The sequence below is a fragment of the Citrus clementina genome, unplaced genomic scaffold, assembly GCF_000493195.1.
Source record: "Citrus clementina cultivar Clemenules unplaced genomic scaffold, Citrus_clementina_v1.0 scaffold_9, whole genome shotgun sequence".
Taxonomy (NCBI): domain Eukaryota; kingdom Viridiplantae; phylum Streptophyta; class Magnoliopsida; order Sapindales; family Rutaceae; genus Citrus; species Citrus x clementina.
In genome coordinates, this window is record NW_006261964.1 from 14,912,993 (window position 1) to 14,930,893 (window position 17,901).

The following is a 17,901-nucleotide window of genomic DNA, read 5'->3' on the forward strand; positions in this document are numbered from 1 at the left end:
ATAAAAAATCTTTTGAAACTTTGAGATATATTCAAATCGATTAGTGGAAATGGGAGTGTTTTTGGGCAATGGTATATTGCAATAATCTTTTTTTTTTAGGGAAACATAAAACTTCATTAAATAGATAATTGAGAAATCAACTAAGGAAGTGGAACATGCCTCCACTCTCCCGGACCTAACAAAGAATCCCCCACCCTATCAATAGAATGGACTGCGGAGTTCGCAAATCTCCTAACAAAAGAGAAAGTAACATCTCATAAGGATTGAGATAATGCTCTACAATCACAAATAATAAGGCCGAAGCCATTAGGACTAAAACTATCAACAGACAAAGCATTGAAAACTTGTAAGCTGTCCATTTCAACAATAACAGGAAGGAAGGGTAATCCCTTGAGCCAACTGAAAACCTCTTGCATGCTAATAGTTTTAGCTTCCCGAGCACCAAAACTGCCAACAAGACAATCACTCCTTACAGCTATGAATTCACCCTCCAAGTTACGAATTACAACCTCATAACTAATTGTGCCACTAGAAGGAAAGGTTGCCGCATCAACATTGTAGTTAAACCACCCTACGCAAGGCCTTTGCTAACACACCGCACCATGAGAAGATGAAACATAATTATTATCAAACAACTGAAGCTTTCTCACCGATTGCCATTGAAAAAGAGCCGAGCCAGCTAAATTAAAAACACTAGACAACTTTTCATTTCTGTGCTTCCAAACCTTAGCATTTCTATTTAACCAAAGACTCCAACAAGTCATGGTAGCAAGGTCACAATCATCACTGCTACAGCGAGCAAAAATAGCCTCTAACCAATCCACAAAATACAAACAACCCCCACATAACCAATTGGAGACAAAAGCCAGTAGGATTTAGCAAATGAACAATTCACAAGACAATGGACAACAGATTCATTATATGCATTACAAATGGGAAAAACAGATGGTAACTCAACTCGACGGCGCCGTAGATTATCCGCGGTGGGCAGGACATTAACCACCGCACACCAAATAAAATGTTTTAGTGGGAACTTTAAGTTTCCAGATTTTTTGCCAAACATTGCTAGAAGGAGGCTCAGAGAGATAATCTAAAGTTTTATAACAGTTGCAAATAGTAGAAATACCTCTAGAGTCAGCAGACCAATACCAGGCATCATTGTCTCTTCTGCTGCTTAAAGGAATTTGGACAATAAAGGCTCGATCTCTATTATAAAAAATCTATCAGCACGTCCAAATTCGATTTGCGTTGCCCTAGTAACATGAGACTGGAGCATTGGCTAGAACATCAGGCAAGGGAGTAGTAACATATCCATGATCCAGATCTGAAAGCCAAGGAGAGCCGCCAATCGTGGTCTGAAGTCCATTACCAATTTGAATATAACTACCCTGGATAATCACTTCATGTGCTGCCATGATAGATCGCCAAGCATAGCTAGGATTGTTTCCCACAGTAGCTTCAACAAAGGAAGACATCGAGTACTATCTAGCTTTAAGAATGTGCGCCACCAAACTGCTAGGATTAGATAAAAGCCTCTACCCTTACTTTCCTAGCATCGCAATGTTAATTGCTTAAAGCCAATTCTACCATGAGCTTTAGACTTACATAAACTCTCCCACCGCATCCAGTTTATACCTCTACTGCCACTTCGATTATTACCCCACCAAAAGGAAATCATCATGCGCTTTAGCTCTCGACAACAATCCAAAGGAAAAAGATATAAGTTCATTACATAATTAGGCATTGCCTGTGCAATTGTTTTCAATAAAATTTCCTTCCCCGCTCTGTGTAGACAGCCTCTGCAAAAGGAACTTTGGACCATCTGCAGCGTACGCCACGTGCACTAAATGACAGTGCATGAAAAAAATGCCTCCTTGCCCTCCAAGCATGCTCCTAACTGCTCAAAAACGGCCATAATGATAAAAGGACGTGAAAATCTCAAAGAAGACAGTAAATCTCCACTAAAAATATGCCAGGTGGCAAGGTACCTGGGCTGTACTATATAAAGGCCAAAAAGGCTTTATCTCTCTCATAAGCTCCCACACTTACACACTCTTACACACTCTTAGTCTCATCACAAATACACACACAAAACCATAAGGATGGGGTCTTCTTCAACATCCAATCACCATTTTCAGAGGGCTTGCAAGCTCTCATCATCCAAAAAGTTCAAGTAGCTGACTTGAGCGTTGGAGTGTGGTCGCCGGCCACCGCTGGCTCTACCTCTAACCTCATTTTCTTATTTTGCAGATTTAGAGGGATTCCGTCAAGCTTTTCTACTCCATTCCAAACCTCTTGCTGCTGCCATCTCAGTTCTCTTCTTCTCTAGCTCCTTTAAGTCCAAAACTAGCCTATACATCACGACCAGTGAGGTACTCAAAACCCCTTAAAACAAATTTATTGTTTTGGTGAGAGTTTACCCATCTTCCCTATAAACCAAAATCCACTAAAATAGGTTGATTTATATTTGATGCATCAACAATTTATTTGTAAATGTATACATATTCAATGTTGATGTTTGTCATGGATTGTCACTTTATTTTTCACATCGAAATAGTAAATGTATACATATGAAATATATACAAATAAGCATAAACATATGCTCAAAATGTAAAATATACAGTTACGTGTTGTGGCCCCATCCTCAAGCGATCGTAATATGAGTTATACGAAATCTTGCCTAAACCTAGAGTAATATGGTAATTAATATGAAAATAATAAGCTAGCACACGACTTAGTATTTTATAATTATAAATTACTACTTGCATATAGATATAAACTCTTAGTATTTTATAACTACAAATTACTACTTGCATATAGATATAAACTTCATAATGTACATAATACATGAACCAGATAGTTTATCAATATCTTGCCTTCAAGGTGTGTCATGTGTGGGAGAAGTACTAAAGAGATTTTAAATCGCTTGTTTCTCCATTGTGATGTTGTTCCTAAATTGTGGGGAATTATGCAAAGAAGCAAAGTTATGTTGGGCTATTTATTGTGAAGCTTTGTTAATAGAGAGCATTGTTGCTTTTGGGAAAGGGAGGAAACCTACTTGTTAGGAATTTCATTGTATGGATATTGATATTTTTATGACAACATCAGTTTATATATTTGTATGTCAGCATCTTCATTGGACATATCATTGAGTCTTCATTAATACTGTAATTTTCTTATTACTTAGATTATATCAAGTGCTCTGACAGTGCCTGAGAACAATAACAGATACAAGCAAATTAGGGTTTAACGTATTATGGGCTCGTTTGGTATACCAGATTGGATTGGAGTGGATTGGATCGAACTGGATAAGATAGGATTGGATTGGATAACACTGTATTATATATAAAACTATATTACGTTTGGTGGAATGTTAGATTGGACTATAAATAATCATATCTCATGTTTGGTATGCCATGGGTTTGGTTAGTAACTAGTAATATGTCTTATATATTAATTTATCAAAATTATCTTAAACTTATTTTAAAATGACATGGAATATAATCTAACTTAAATCAATAATTATTGGTAAAATTTTTAAAAGATACTAAATCTTCCCTTATTTTTTTTTTATATTTAACATGTTATAGTTTTTAAACTTATATTTTACTAAACAATATCATTATGAACATAACAAGAATATCGTCAACAAATATAATAAGAATGTCAATCCATAAATGAAAAAAAAAATTACATAACAATGTCACTATCTGTATATATGAAAATATTACATATCATTAACATCAAAAGAGTGTCCTGGCATATATACTATCCTTGGATGATGAGATACCAAAAAAACAAAAGTCATCACCCAAATGAAATTACAACACAAAGAGTGCCAGCAAGTTAAAACTATTATCAAGTTTCCCAAAAGTCATATCCCGCAGCATATTTAACACATGATATCCATCCATGTCAGCCACATGTATAGTTACAAAAAAAAATTATATATCAACACTACCTTTGTCAACCATGAAATCCACCCCTCACAATTGACATAATAAATTCCATTTTGTCTTGGTCATTACTTAGTGTTTTAAAAATCTCGGCACTATTTGGTTTATTTAAAAACTTCTTCATTAACTCAATTCGATCATGAAATGGCAATCCCATTCTCTCCAGCTGATCAACAATTTTTTGACTTTCACTTTCTATCTCCTTGGTCATACTTTGAACTAGTTGTGCTATATTTTCATTTGACCTCTCCATAACATCCTTAATATACCAACAAAATTCTCAAATGTACTGTCAACTGATTCTTTTGACCTTTTTCTCTTCTTACCAATAGTTTGAGATTCGTTTTGATTCACAAAGTGGTCAGCTTCAATTTAATTAGGTGATAGTGGAGAGAAACCCATACCTAAATCGAATTCCTTACCATAAAATCCTTCCTCATTAGAATTCATCACCATATCATTGGGAGTTTTTGCTGCCCTTCTATTGGCACGATTTTTTCCCCATATTTTAGCAGACCTCTCATATAAAGGAAACAGTTTGCCTCTCCATCCTTTTGCATCTTTATGACTCTACAAAATAATATATATATATATATATATATATATATATATAACACATCCAAACACAGAACAATTAAAAATAATACAAACTAAATGATAATGTTTATTTAAAAAAAATTATTGCAAACCTGCACATAAGATTCCCATGCTTTATCACTGTCAACTTCAATGCACCCCTTCTCATCATTCCATCCAAATCCACTTGTGTAGTTGTGTTCAGCATATAAAAAATGATTGAATATTGTCGTTTCCAAGCCTTTATTTTGGAATCAATATGGGGGCTCGCCTTCAATCCAGATTCAGGAAGCAACTGCTATAGTTTCACCTCAATTTTTCTTGTAGTCCCTGCTATAAATTGCCCACAATTAGCACGCCCACCATTTGCCACTATTTCCTCCAACACATCCAATAAAGCTTTTTCTTCTTCTTTAGTCCATACACGTCTGCTCCATTTTTTGTCTTGTTCATTGACTTGAGCATTACCACCTCCATCTTCCATTCCTATGCAAGGTTAATTTCACTCACTTTTTATTATAATAACATTATAAAAAAATATTACATGAAATATAGCATCCAAGTTGAAAACTAACCAATAAAAAATATTACATAATCAAATAAATTTCAAGAAATAACTTTCATGAATACGATAACTGGACAGATAAGGAACTCATTGAGATACATTCCATGTAAACAAGTTATTAGCTTCGTTCCAAGAAACTTACAGAGTAACAATTTTCTTTTCAAAATATCTAAGTCTTATCAACATAAGAAACAAAGTTTACTTATTGTATTCTTAAAAGCATAAAGATAAAGTAGATAGCAATCAGTAAAGTAAATTCACTATATGCAAGAACAAATTTCCAGAATTGCTCAAAAACTAATTTCCAAAATTGCTATCTTTTTCTTAATAGAAGAAATTCACTAAAGAACAAAATGACAAGATCCAACTATAGTCAAAAGCAAATCACATAATCTAACAAAGAATCTAGACCATGTAGCTAGAAATTGATAGCAAGATTTGCTAGCTTATGAATAATCCCATTACGGGAAAAATAAAAGAAATTCTACATAAATGTCTCTTTTTAAATTCATTTTGAATTTTAGTGAAAACCCAGAAATTTCCTTCATGGAGCTACTCTTTCCCATGAACAAATTCATAAATAGTTCACTCAACACAAACAATTAACCTCCAAAATTGATTTATAACCATGAAAATTAAAATAAAAACTAAGAAACACCCAACTACTATATAAAATATGAAAATTTATCCTATTAAATAATTGCAATAAATAAATAAACAAATAAACTAAAATAAAAGATTTGAGAAGTCTCACTGCAAGAAGACTCACTGCAAAAATAGAAGAGATCTAGCGAGAAGAGAGATTGGCGTTGAGGGGGATAGAGAGGAATTTTGGGCTTTTTTTTTTATCTTATTGCTAAGTTTTAGCTTATCCCACCCCCCTTGTGATAAAATTTTGACACTGTGTTGGATTAAATGGTGGGATCCATTAATTTTATCCCACAATTATTTTGGGTACCAAACACTGCATTAGGATTATTTTATCCTAAAATTATCCAATCCCATCATTTTATACTTGAACCAAACACACCCTATATGTATATGGCGTCAACATGATTGCATAGAGAGATGTTTTAGGATGAGGAAAATGCATAAGATAAGCCCATATGATAAAGTTGGCGTGAATCATAGAGAAGATACAAGACTTGGGTGTTACTTCACGTGGGGACTACAAGATCAAAAGTAATTGAAGATAAATCAATTTCTACATGGAAGTTATAAATGAAGATCAAGCAAAATATATCTTTGAGATGGTCTAGTTTGGGGTGATCATTGAAGATTGAGATAGATTTGATTGATTTATGGAAGATAATAAAGAGATATTGAAGAAATAATATTACTATATTATCATGAAGGGTTCTTTTTATATCTAAAGAATTTGAGAGCTATCAAAGGATGAAAATTTAGGAAGATCGGACTCTTCAGTACACAAAATTCATCTAGCAATATATAAAGGAGAGTCATTCACATATTTTGGTAGAAGCGAGAATGCAAAGAAAGATTATTATACCCATCTTTGTTAACCTTTTAGGGGATGTGCTGCTTGGCTTCTTATCTTCCCTTTACTAGTCTATTTGTTAGACTTTAATGTGAGAATAGGTTGTTGTATATATTTAGACTTTATATGTCTTAGGTGGTTTTGATTATTTGGTGATTTGTTAATCTAATCTTTACGAGAGCGAAGGTCGTTGGAGTAGTAAAGAGATTCTATATTAGAAGCTACAAACTTTCGATCATTCTTAGATTTGGAGATACTGTCTCTGATCTTTTTAAGGGAAGGAATTGTGTGTTTTTTGTAGAAAGATTCTATAGACAGACAACATATTGTTGACTTAGAAGTCTTATTCAGAAGAGAAAGCAAAAATGTATGGTGCACGTGAAATGTTCACCTGGTGAGGTTATATATGTCATGCCACAAATCCCAAAGAGTCCAAGGATCACATTTTTACCTATGAATATCTCAAAAATGTGGCAAATATGCTAATAATGAGAGAAGTTAAACAATTATAAAGTTGTTAAGTTTAAAGCTTAGAGTTCAACAAAATAACTCCCAAAAGCAAAAGACATATTAAGCTTAATAAATCACAAGTTTCATGTCCTAAATTTACATGTCGATAGTCCTTCTAAGACTAAGGGAATCAAGTAGCTTTGCCAAAATCCATTTTGAGTTAGATCTATTAATTTTTTGAAAATTACAATAAGTTGTATTGAGTATAAAACTCAATAAGCAAATTAACTTTTCATATAGAGAAATAGACATGAGTACAAGCTTCTTTAAATTCAAAGTTTCATAGTTCCCAAATCACCTACAAATACTCACATTCTTATTATAAGAATAAACATTCTTTATCATTACTTAGTAAGAATTCACATATCACATCATATAATAAGCCTAAGTCACCTATTGGTGACCTATTGTACATATTACATATATCAATCTCGAATGAAATACCACATATATCAAAAGGCTCCATGTAACATATAAGTGCCTACTATGCAAGTAACAAGCTCATTACTCTAACACCCAAAATCTAACACCGCAAATCTAACACGTATGGAGCACATAGAAAAAGAGATTAATCACAAATTTGAAATCCTTACACAAAAATCTCAAACTGAAATACCTCAAATCCTTACACGATAAATCCACAAGTCTAGTACTAGACATTTTCTTCCAAAGACATAAATATAACAAAAATCTCAAAACTCTTCAAATGCTAGTTCATAAGACAAACAAACTTAAAGGAAATAGAAATCTACCCTTCTCATATTTAACTAGCAAAAGTACGAAAATCTCTAGCTCTAAAGATAAACACATCTATCATGAAATTACTCAATCTGAAAAAAGTAATGAGGAGGAATAAGTCGTCAACTCGGTAAATAAAACTATTCCCAACGGTCTAGGGTTATTAGGTACCAAAATTGTTGCAAGCCTTATTTTTCTTATCAAAACATATATAAAAAATATAAGTTTTACAAAATTACATATTATAATAGAAGGATTCAATTCATAAGTGATTCAGAATATTAAAAGCACAATTAAACATGAAAACAAATCTAATAACATATATACATAGAAAAAAACAAAGGTTAGCTTATGTCACATAGTATCACCTATACTCCCAGTAACCCTTGGAGAAAAAGAATTAGAGTCAGAATAGCATGTGCACATTCAGAACAAAAACCCAATACTAGTCCAGGACATATACATTATCTAATACAATTAGAATCATAATCAGAATAACTATAGACAATGAGCCAAAACATTTAAATTTATTTTTCATATGTAACAACTTGCACGTGGCACTTTGTACTATATGTGTTGCTTCGTGGCATTTTAATTCTTGAGAAGTGGCACCCATACAACCACAAAAGGTTGACCCCGCATAAGTTTTCATAAATAATCTTAATCGAATATGTGAACAAAACATTCATATCGGATTCATAAAGATTATAACAATAATTTAGACTTGTAAGTATTTTATGGATAATTTCATATAAGATAATCATTTAACAAAACAAATCACACATTTAAAGGCATTTATAATATTTTGTTAAAACCCTAAAATAGTATAATTTTCATATTTGAGTACATTGACATTAACTAATTTTTTTATGAAAATCGATTAATTTTAAACAACTATAAAAACACATGTACTTATAATAATATCAAAATAATTATACATATCCAATATACTAGGAGTGAAGTTACTTATCTCGATAAAATCAATGATCTAAACACACCTCTAAGCCTCAACAACCTCAAACGCCTTAAACAAATACAAGATATAACTATTAACAACTTATTCCAGCATCATAATTTTCTAACTCATACCCATACAAGTCTAATTCTGTGAATTGTTACTCTTAATGTAATAACCAGAATGACACAATATTATATAGAGCTATTCTGGACATCCATGGGTGTCTCTCATAAAATTTTTAAGACGATCTAATACCAAAAACATTTCCAAAATTATTTGTTTCTTGACAAGTCAAACTAATCATAGTGCCTTAACTAAACAGTATAGGTTCTGAGATTTTTATAAACTTATATATTAATATAAAAAAATTAAGAAATTAAAACTAGAAAATTATATACATGTAATATCCTCCGTTTAAAATTTTAGAAGTTTCCGAGTTCATTTGGTACTCCAAATAATTTTGTGAATTTTGTCATTACGCTAAAATCATAGTTTTCTAATGCAATAGAATATGTCTCAAAAATCTATATAAAATCATAACCAAGGTCAAAGCTTACAAAATAAAATTTATTCAATAAGCTCTACATGTCTAGTTTATAAAAAGTACTATTTTTCTCAAGAATCATTTTCAGCCATCCAACCCCAACAGCCACCAACTTCCGCTAACACAGCCAATCAACCGCCATTGTCATTGTCATCCCTTCAACAGCCAACTCCAACCTTAACTAGTCATGACCACTTTCTAACCATCGAGCCATCATCACCTTCAAATCAAACCAAGCCTTCACAAGCTAGCACAAACCAGCTTCCAACCTCTAGTCCGCAGCCAACACAAGCCATACATGACCACTCGGGAGATGCTCAGCCAGCCGTTACAGCCCATATGCACTCTCAAAACTAGCCCGTGCTCCATGGCCATTTGAATCAAGAACTGTTTCAAGATGCAACCACCGTGGCTAAATCCAGTTAGCCACAACCGCCTTCTACACAAACAATCCCCACGTGCCAAAACATCTCACACGCATGCACTCAAGACAGTGCTCATAGCCAGCTGCAGCTATTGACCTCTGATTGTCAGCTTCCCATGCATGCAACCACCACCGAATCCAGTCAAGATCAGCAAACATCCCAGCCTAAAAGTCTTCACGCATGCGGCAGCCATGATGTTGCTCCACATGCACATGAACCACTTTCGGCTGCACATGATTTGTGTCCCCCATGTGTGTTCCCCACTAGCCTTTCCCATGTCCCACCAGCCTTTCCCACTAATCAAACTGAAGCCCAATCCATTTCCGATCCCAACACCCAGCCCTTCTGAATGCCCTTCACACTCGTTTCTAATAATACCCCATATGAACCATTGACCCAAAATGCTACTCAGCCCACGTCCGCACCATCTTATGCCTCGGTTTTGAATTTCGTCCCCAATTCAGATAAAAACAGACCCAATAAAAAATCTTTTGTTGGATATTATGAACGGCTCAACTAGCTCGACGATTCCGATCAAGACCGTTACTTCGTTCAGGGGAGAGCCTAATGTATAATTTTCTGCTGCGGAAATTCAAGCGATGGCCATTCCCTTCAAGCTGACATTTGTCGGTAAATTTTCTTATAACAGACCTAGTATGGAATTAATTCATAAATTTGTTACTTCTTTGAGATTGAAGGGAACTTCCAAGGTGTCTTTACTAGATAATCAACATGTGTTAATTCAATTGGACATTGAAGAGGACTACTCCCACCTACGGGTTAGGCAGGCATGGTACATTAATGGGAGTGCCATAAGAATTTTTAAACGAACCACCGATTTTCGGTGCTCTAAGGAATCCCTTATAGTCCTAGTATGGATATCATTTCCTTACTTGCTTGTCCACTTCATGCACTATAAAGAATCATTATTTTCTATTGCATCAGCTATTGGCAAGCCATTGCGAATTGCCTAAGCTACTGCCTCTTTAGCTCGCCCTTCTGTAGCTAGGGTATTTGTGGGGTATGATGTTACTCAACCTCCATTGCCACGGATACGAATTGGTGTGGGAGATTCTGGATTTTGGCAGAGTGTAATTTTTTTAGAAAATCCCACTCTACTGTGCTTCATGCAAGCACCTTGGCCATACTATTGAGACGTATTACATGGCCAATCTGGGGCTCCGTCCCCAGCGACCCAGTGGGAATTGGCAGACCAGAGTAGAAAATGGTAAGAAGTCTGAAGTTCTACTATCAGATACTCCACAACCCTTAGATACTCCACGACATGAGCCTTCCATCACTAAGCAGATTGCGGATGCGGGGTCTCTGATCACCAAACCTACAGAGAACCGTGCTAATGTTACAAACTCTACTTCCATTCAGGAGCCGATTGGCCAGGATGCCACGACTCACAATTCTAGGGCCCGAGAACCTTATGATCAAAGCTTTTCTCCCCTGCGGAGCATTGGTGAGTAGAATCCACATCTTTATCGAGCATCCAATACAGATATTAGGCATTACAATTCTCATACTGATAATGATGATAGTTCTAATGATCACCTAGTGAATAAAGACCACTTTCTGTCTGCACCTGAGAATTATGAGAGAATTGACTTTAACCCTGATCTTAGCATTGTCCGTCAATAAAAAAAAGGCATTAAATTACTTGCCAGCCGCAAGTATCATAAGAAATATTATCACCATCTACATTAGTTACTTTTATTATGATTCTTATGTTAGGCTATGCCTTAATCTTTTCTTTTACTGTTGTATTTATTTCTCTTGATTGGAGGTTTTGGTTTTTGTCTCCCTCCTTGTATCTTTCATTATCTATTCTAAACGACAGGTAGGGGTCTCGCCTAACCCCCCACCATTAGAGTGGTTTGCACAAAAAAAAAAAAAAATTGAATGGTTGTTTTAGGGATTTAATTAGAGTGCATCTTATTTATGTACATATTTATTTTTGTATTGAGCCTTTTGGGTGGATACCTGGTCCACTACTTGTGCAATATGTCCATTATTTATTAATATATTCATAGTTTTCTTATTAAAAAAAAGATATTATACATAACATTCATATATGAACAACACCAAATAGTGGAGAATTACATGCAACGCTGGGTGAAAAACATCATGTGGAATCAAAGTGAATTTAACGGGAAGGTTACCATTCTAGTGGTTCGCTACTATAAATGATGACATAATTAATCATATGATATGCATAAAAATAATCATATCATGTTATTAGATTAAATTGTAATAAAAATAATTTGCTAATTAGTTCTATTTACTTACAAATTTTTTAGGGCTCTTGTGAATTCTTGGGTCTTCTAAAATACAAGATTTCACAAATAATTTGTTAGAATGACATGTATAATTAAAATTGCTATTTTGTTTATAAATTTTATTAGTTAAACACAAACATACAATATATGAAACTTGAAAACAAAACCTAATTGTTAATAAGGTTACTAATGCGTTATTAAAACTTCAATATAACTACTCAAATTTTGTATATTTATTACAGTGACTCTTGAAATTTAATTCAGACCATTCTAATTCCAATTTTAGGACTTCCAATCTACCTTCTAATTCTTTCTTCTTTTCTTTTTCTTATTTTCTTATGTCTCGTCCGTTTCATTGTTGCACTCCCTTTTATCTTTCTTTTATTGTTTTCCTCTTTCTTTTTTCTTTTCTTCGTCTTATATTCTTATTTTTTCTTCCTCTTTCGCTGTTCTACTCTCCTTTTCTCTAATTTCTTTCCTTTGTAATTTCTTCGTTCTCATTGTCATGTCACATTGTCACTCTTGGCCCTTCCAAATTTCTTGATAATATCTTTAATTTTCCTCATTTAATTATGTAGCTCTATAGGCCTTAAATTAGCTAGCCTTGTTGATCAAAAGAAAAATGATATTTATTCATAGCTGGTTACAAAGCGGCCATGTTAAACCATATATGACGTTAACATGTTTTTTCATTATTTTTTCAATTAACTATAACACTATAGGATGTTAACATGTTCTTTCATTATTTTTTCAACTAACTGAAATACCATACAGTGTTAACTTAATCCGACTGACATTCGATTTTTTTTTTTTTTAACGAATATCAATTTTCTACTCCAATGTTAATTATTCGAATAACAGTGCCTGCCTGATAAAGGTATGGCTGAGGATGCTTAAGAATGAGTATGTACTCGTATTTCATACATTCTTTCTAATTCATTGTATGCAGAAGAATCGTCTGATTTTAAGATAAGAAAACTACCGAGGCATCTCTATATTGTGAATGCAGAAGCCTACGAACCACAAATGATAGCAATCGGTCCTATTAACGGCCTCCATTTTTGAAATTGGCAAGAGATGAAAGAGCACAAAATGGGCTTTCTGAAAAAAGCTTCTCCAGCGAAGAGGGGAAGATGATCATCATAACGTAAGAAGATATGTGAAGGCCATGGGAGAATTACAAGAAAGAACTCTTAGTTGTTATTTATGCATCTTCATATCGTGATTCAGCAGGCGATTATTTTCTGGAAATGAGGCTGCTTCATGCTTGCTTCATCGTTGATATGTTTCGCATGTTTAAGCTGCCACAATGGGACCGTAGTGATGAAAGTGTTGATTAATGTGATTTGAATAAGAGAATTAGAGGAGAACCGAGAAGAGAGAGTGAGAGATTGAGAGAGGAAATGGCATCTTGCAATTTGGGAAAGGGAGTGTTTAGCGAGGTAGGGTTTCTTTTTTTTAAAAAAAAAAAAAATTCTATTTATATTAAATAATTTCTAAAAAATTAATATTAAAATAAAAAATATCCGGATCTAGGTTTTGAATTTACGGGTCCATCTGAACCCATATCCGGACCACAGAAAAATGTAAGTCTTAAAATTTTATTCAGATTCCGGATGAAAATTGATCCGGTACGGCCCGTGCGGGTTGAACCCGACCTGAATTTTCTGGGTTTAGTCCAGGTCTAGGTCAGATCCAGGTTTGATTGCCTTCCCTAAATCAAATATCAGTGATCATGAAAATAATTTTATGGGTCTTAGTGCTTTTATTTGATTGTTCTTTTTGTACCACGTCATTTATACCTATTTACCTATTAAAACAAAAAAGAGGTATTTATGTTGTGAAATCCTTGACCAAAGTTAACCTACACATTGGAGAAAATATACTTTAATAATAAAAGTTGTTTATTTACTGTATTAAATATTTCATTAAACAAAGACTGGGTCATTTTAAAGTCTATCGCGAACTTGCAAATGATGGTGACTTACTTCACCTAACCTAAATCAAATAATTAGCAATGCAGAGAAGATAGATTCAACAAACAGAGACGTTGACTAATTAGCACTGCAAAGAAGATAGATTTAGTTGATCAATCAAAGAGTAATACTTCATCTTTGACAAGTAAGTTTTACCACTTCTTTTTGTTAAACATTGCTCTTATTCTAGCATCAATAGTGATATACTTCGTCTCTGATTTGAAATTTGGGTAAACTTATATCGGAATTCTCTTAATTTTCATTATGTCTCTATTGATCCTATGGATGCCATGTTCCTTCAAAAATAAAATATAAAAAAAAGATACAGATTCAGCTATGTGCACATTTTGTTGATTACATGACTTTTAAGTTCAAGTGATTTTTTAGTATCCTTGGCCATCTCGTTGCCTTTACTTAAGCATAGTTAGAGCTTCTCATTTTATGCTCTTGTCACGTGTAAATAGTATTACAAACAAAATTAAGGTCGAATATTTTAGGATGATTTATTGGAGTTCAATATGTAGTTTTCTCCTTTTTATTTTTTTTCCCCAGCTAATAATAACTTAATTAACGAGTAATTAGTTATACAAACTATATATATTATATATATATATAAGAAAATAGTCAAGGTGGTTTGACGATTGCAATGCGAGTAAGAGATCAAGTAATTGATTCTCAATGCCCCAATCTCAAGAATGGAAAGATACTTGATTGGACTGGGTAGGTTATGGTCTCTAATTCTAAGAGTAGTATAATTTTTAGAATCACATTAGTTTCTTTTTTATTAGTATTTATTTTTTATTCTTAAAAAATAGAGGTGTGGACGAAGTTTAAATCATTTTTTAATCTCTTACATCTCCTAGAGTGATAAGCAATCAAATAAAATTGCTCAAAAACTACTCCGAGCTTGAGGACCACATTAGTTTATTAGAACAAAAGCTAGTTTAATTTTTTATAACACGACTTTCATTTTTTTAAAAATAATTTTAGCCTTGTTAATTTCAGCATGAATTATTTGATAATGAATCAAGAGAAATAGATGGACGCAGATGTATCCATTGCGGTACAAAATTTGACGTATGAACTTGCTAGAGTATCAAAAGAATCCTCAGCTGTTTCTAAAATAAGAAGAGTGCCTCAGCATCTGCGAACTGAGAATGTAAAAGCCTATGAACCACAAATAATAGCAATCGGTCCTTTAAACTGCCACCTCCTTAACAACAAAATTCTTTTAGCAGAAATGCAAAAGCCCAAAGTTCTCTATCTGAAAAAGCTTCTACAGCGAAGAGGGGAAGATCTTAGTAACTTAGAAAGGTATTTGGTGGCCACGAGAGAATTAGAAGAAAAAGCTCGTTTTTGTTATGCAGAGCCTATACATATGTATCGATTTAAATTTTTGGAAATGTTGCTCCTTGATGCTTGCTTTATTGTTGAGCTATTTCGCAAGTTTAAGCTAGATCTATGGGACGATGATGACGATGTTTTCCAGACAAGTTGGGTCCGCAAGAAACTGGGCCGTGATTTGTTGCTAGCTGACAATCAGCTTCCCTTGTTTGTTCTCCAGGAATTTTTCGACGCTACTAAGATGCCTGAGGATAAAGAAACAAATTTCCAGGACTTGATTTTGAGTTTCTTGAGTAAAGCCCTTCCTCTCCAACTTTTGAAAGTCTCAAAAATTGGACTATCTTCAGACTTAGACCCCAATATTAAGCATTTACTGGGCTTCATACACAATTATGTTCCTCGTATCATACGTCCAGCTTATGCGGAAAATTGGAATTTCATAGTATGTGCTACAAATCTCAAAGAGGCTGGAATCAAGTTCGAGAAGATTGAGGGTGAAAGCTTACTGTCAATTGATTTTGATAAGGATGCTGGAATACTAAAAATACCTACATTGACAATTGATGATGACACCGAATCATTTTTCCGAAACATCTCTGTTTATGAGCAATTTTTCCCAATTGATGCGCATGCTCCTTTCATCAATTATTTGAAATTCATGGACTGTCTCATCAACACTGCAAAGGATGTGGAATTGCTTTGTGAGAACAAAATTCTCCATAATTGTTTAGGTGATGATGAAGTCGTTGCCAACATGTTCAATAGGCTTGGAGATTCTGTCGCCCTGCCCCTTTACAACTTTTATGGAGATATATTCCACAATGTGAATAAGTACTGTGACAGGCATTGGAACATATGGATTGCCAACCTCAGGCATAACTATTTCAACACTCCATGGACAATCATTTCTGTTTTCGCTGCACTTTTTCTGCTTATACTTACCCTGACACAAACTCTGTTTTCAGTTCTAGCTTATTTCCAGTAGGCATCACCATAATGGCCTCATATCTTGCTTATTAAGTATCATCTCTGTTTTATCACTGATATGATCATGTCACTGTGACTTTCATGTATTGCTCCTCATCAACTCCCTTTTCTAGATGTTTAATTACATATACGCTTTATAAACATCCTTTTCCATTTTATTTAATATATTTTGTTGAAATTTGAGAAGTTTAATGATTAGACAAAAAGATTGTCCTACACGCAACATCAGCTTAGAGTAGTTCTTGTATTAAGTTTTATTAATAGCTTGGAGTTCACTTAATTTCAAGAAGAGTTTGCTTTGAACATATTACCGCGGCTGCCTGTCAAATCCCTTGAGCGACTCAAGTGCGTAGGCAAAGCTTTCAGTTCGCTCATCGACGATCCTCAATTTGTTAGAGAGCATGCATCAATCATCTATTGCGGGGAAGGTAATGAAGAATATCTGGGCTTTAGAAGAGTTCCAACAACACAGGGAAGCATATTGATTTTGATGTTACTTCTCAGATAACGCAAGTAATTGCACTATTATTCTTCATTTTGAACATCTAAAGGTTGGATTTTATAATGAGTAGGACAACAGGCACCCATCCAAAATCCTTGTAAAACCGCTCTATTAGATGCACTCGTTAAAATGTACAAGGATTACTTATAATTTCTAAGCACGCTCATTTTTTTGCCAAAAATGACCTCTTATTATTATTATTTTTTCCTAATTTTGAACAATAAAATGAAACTCTTTATACAAAATATTTACATAACTAATTACCAATAATTATCGCATATTGATTATTAGTCTACTAGCTAGTCTCCAAAAGGGATGGAGAATAGGTTTTCTTAATTTTTTTAATACTTATTTATCTATAAATCTCAGTCTCTTTTATTTTTCTAATATTTATTTAACTATATTTATTTCTTCTTGTTTGTTATTAGTTTTAAATCTGACATTTGGGACCGAAAGCTTCTTAACATAACTGGGCATCAAAAAAAAAAAAAAAAAAAAAAACCATTTTCGATTTTAAATCAATGAATACTGGAATTTCACTGAAAAAATGAATACTGGAAGCGATCGATGATATAATCATACAGGGGTGTAATTAAATATTTGGGTTATAACCGTAATTTTATATGAATGGGGTTTGCTCAAGACTTGAAAGGGGTGTTATTAGTTAAACTCTTCTATAATGTTTTTGTCTTGAGACCCAATAAACCTTCTGTCAAGCACCTTGGACTTGGACTACTCAAATAAGTAGGCAGAGCATGGAATTATTCCATCAAAATGATTCTCCAACTCATTAAATCTTTGCAATAAAATCAATGAAGGTGATGAATATAATGTTCTTGTTCTCTTAATTTGTTCATGCACATTTTGGTTATGTTTGGGAGAGAGGGTGTTTGCTTATAATATTGGTGAGTTATGATTAGGGTTGGCAATGGGACGAGATGAGATGAGATTTATCAGTCTCAGTCCTGTCTCGTATATTTTTCTTGTGAGCCGCTATGAACTTGGCGAACTCTTCCTCCTTTCGCTTCATCCACTGA

At 33.9% G+C, this 17,901-nt stretch overlaps 1 pseudogene; it reads left to right on the forward strand.

Moving 5' to 3' along the window:
• Positions 1-15,037: 15,037 nt before the first annotated feature.
• LOC18033359 lies at positions 15,038-16,404 on the forward strand (annotated as a pseudogene).
• Positions 16,405-17,901: the final 1,497 nt, after the last annotated feature.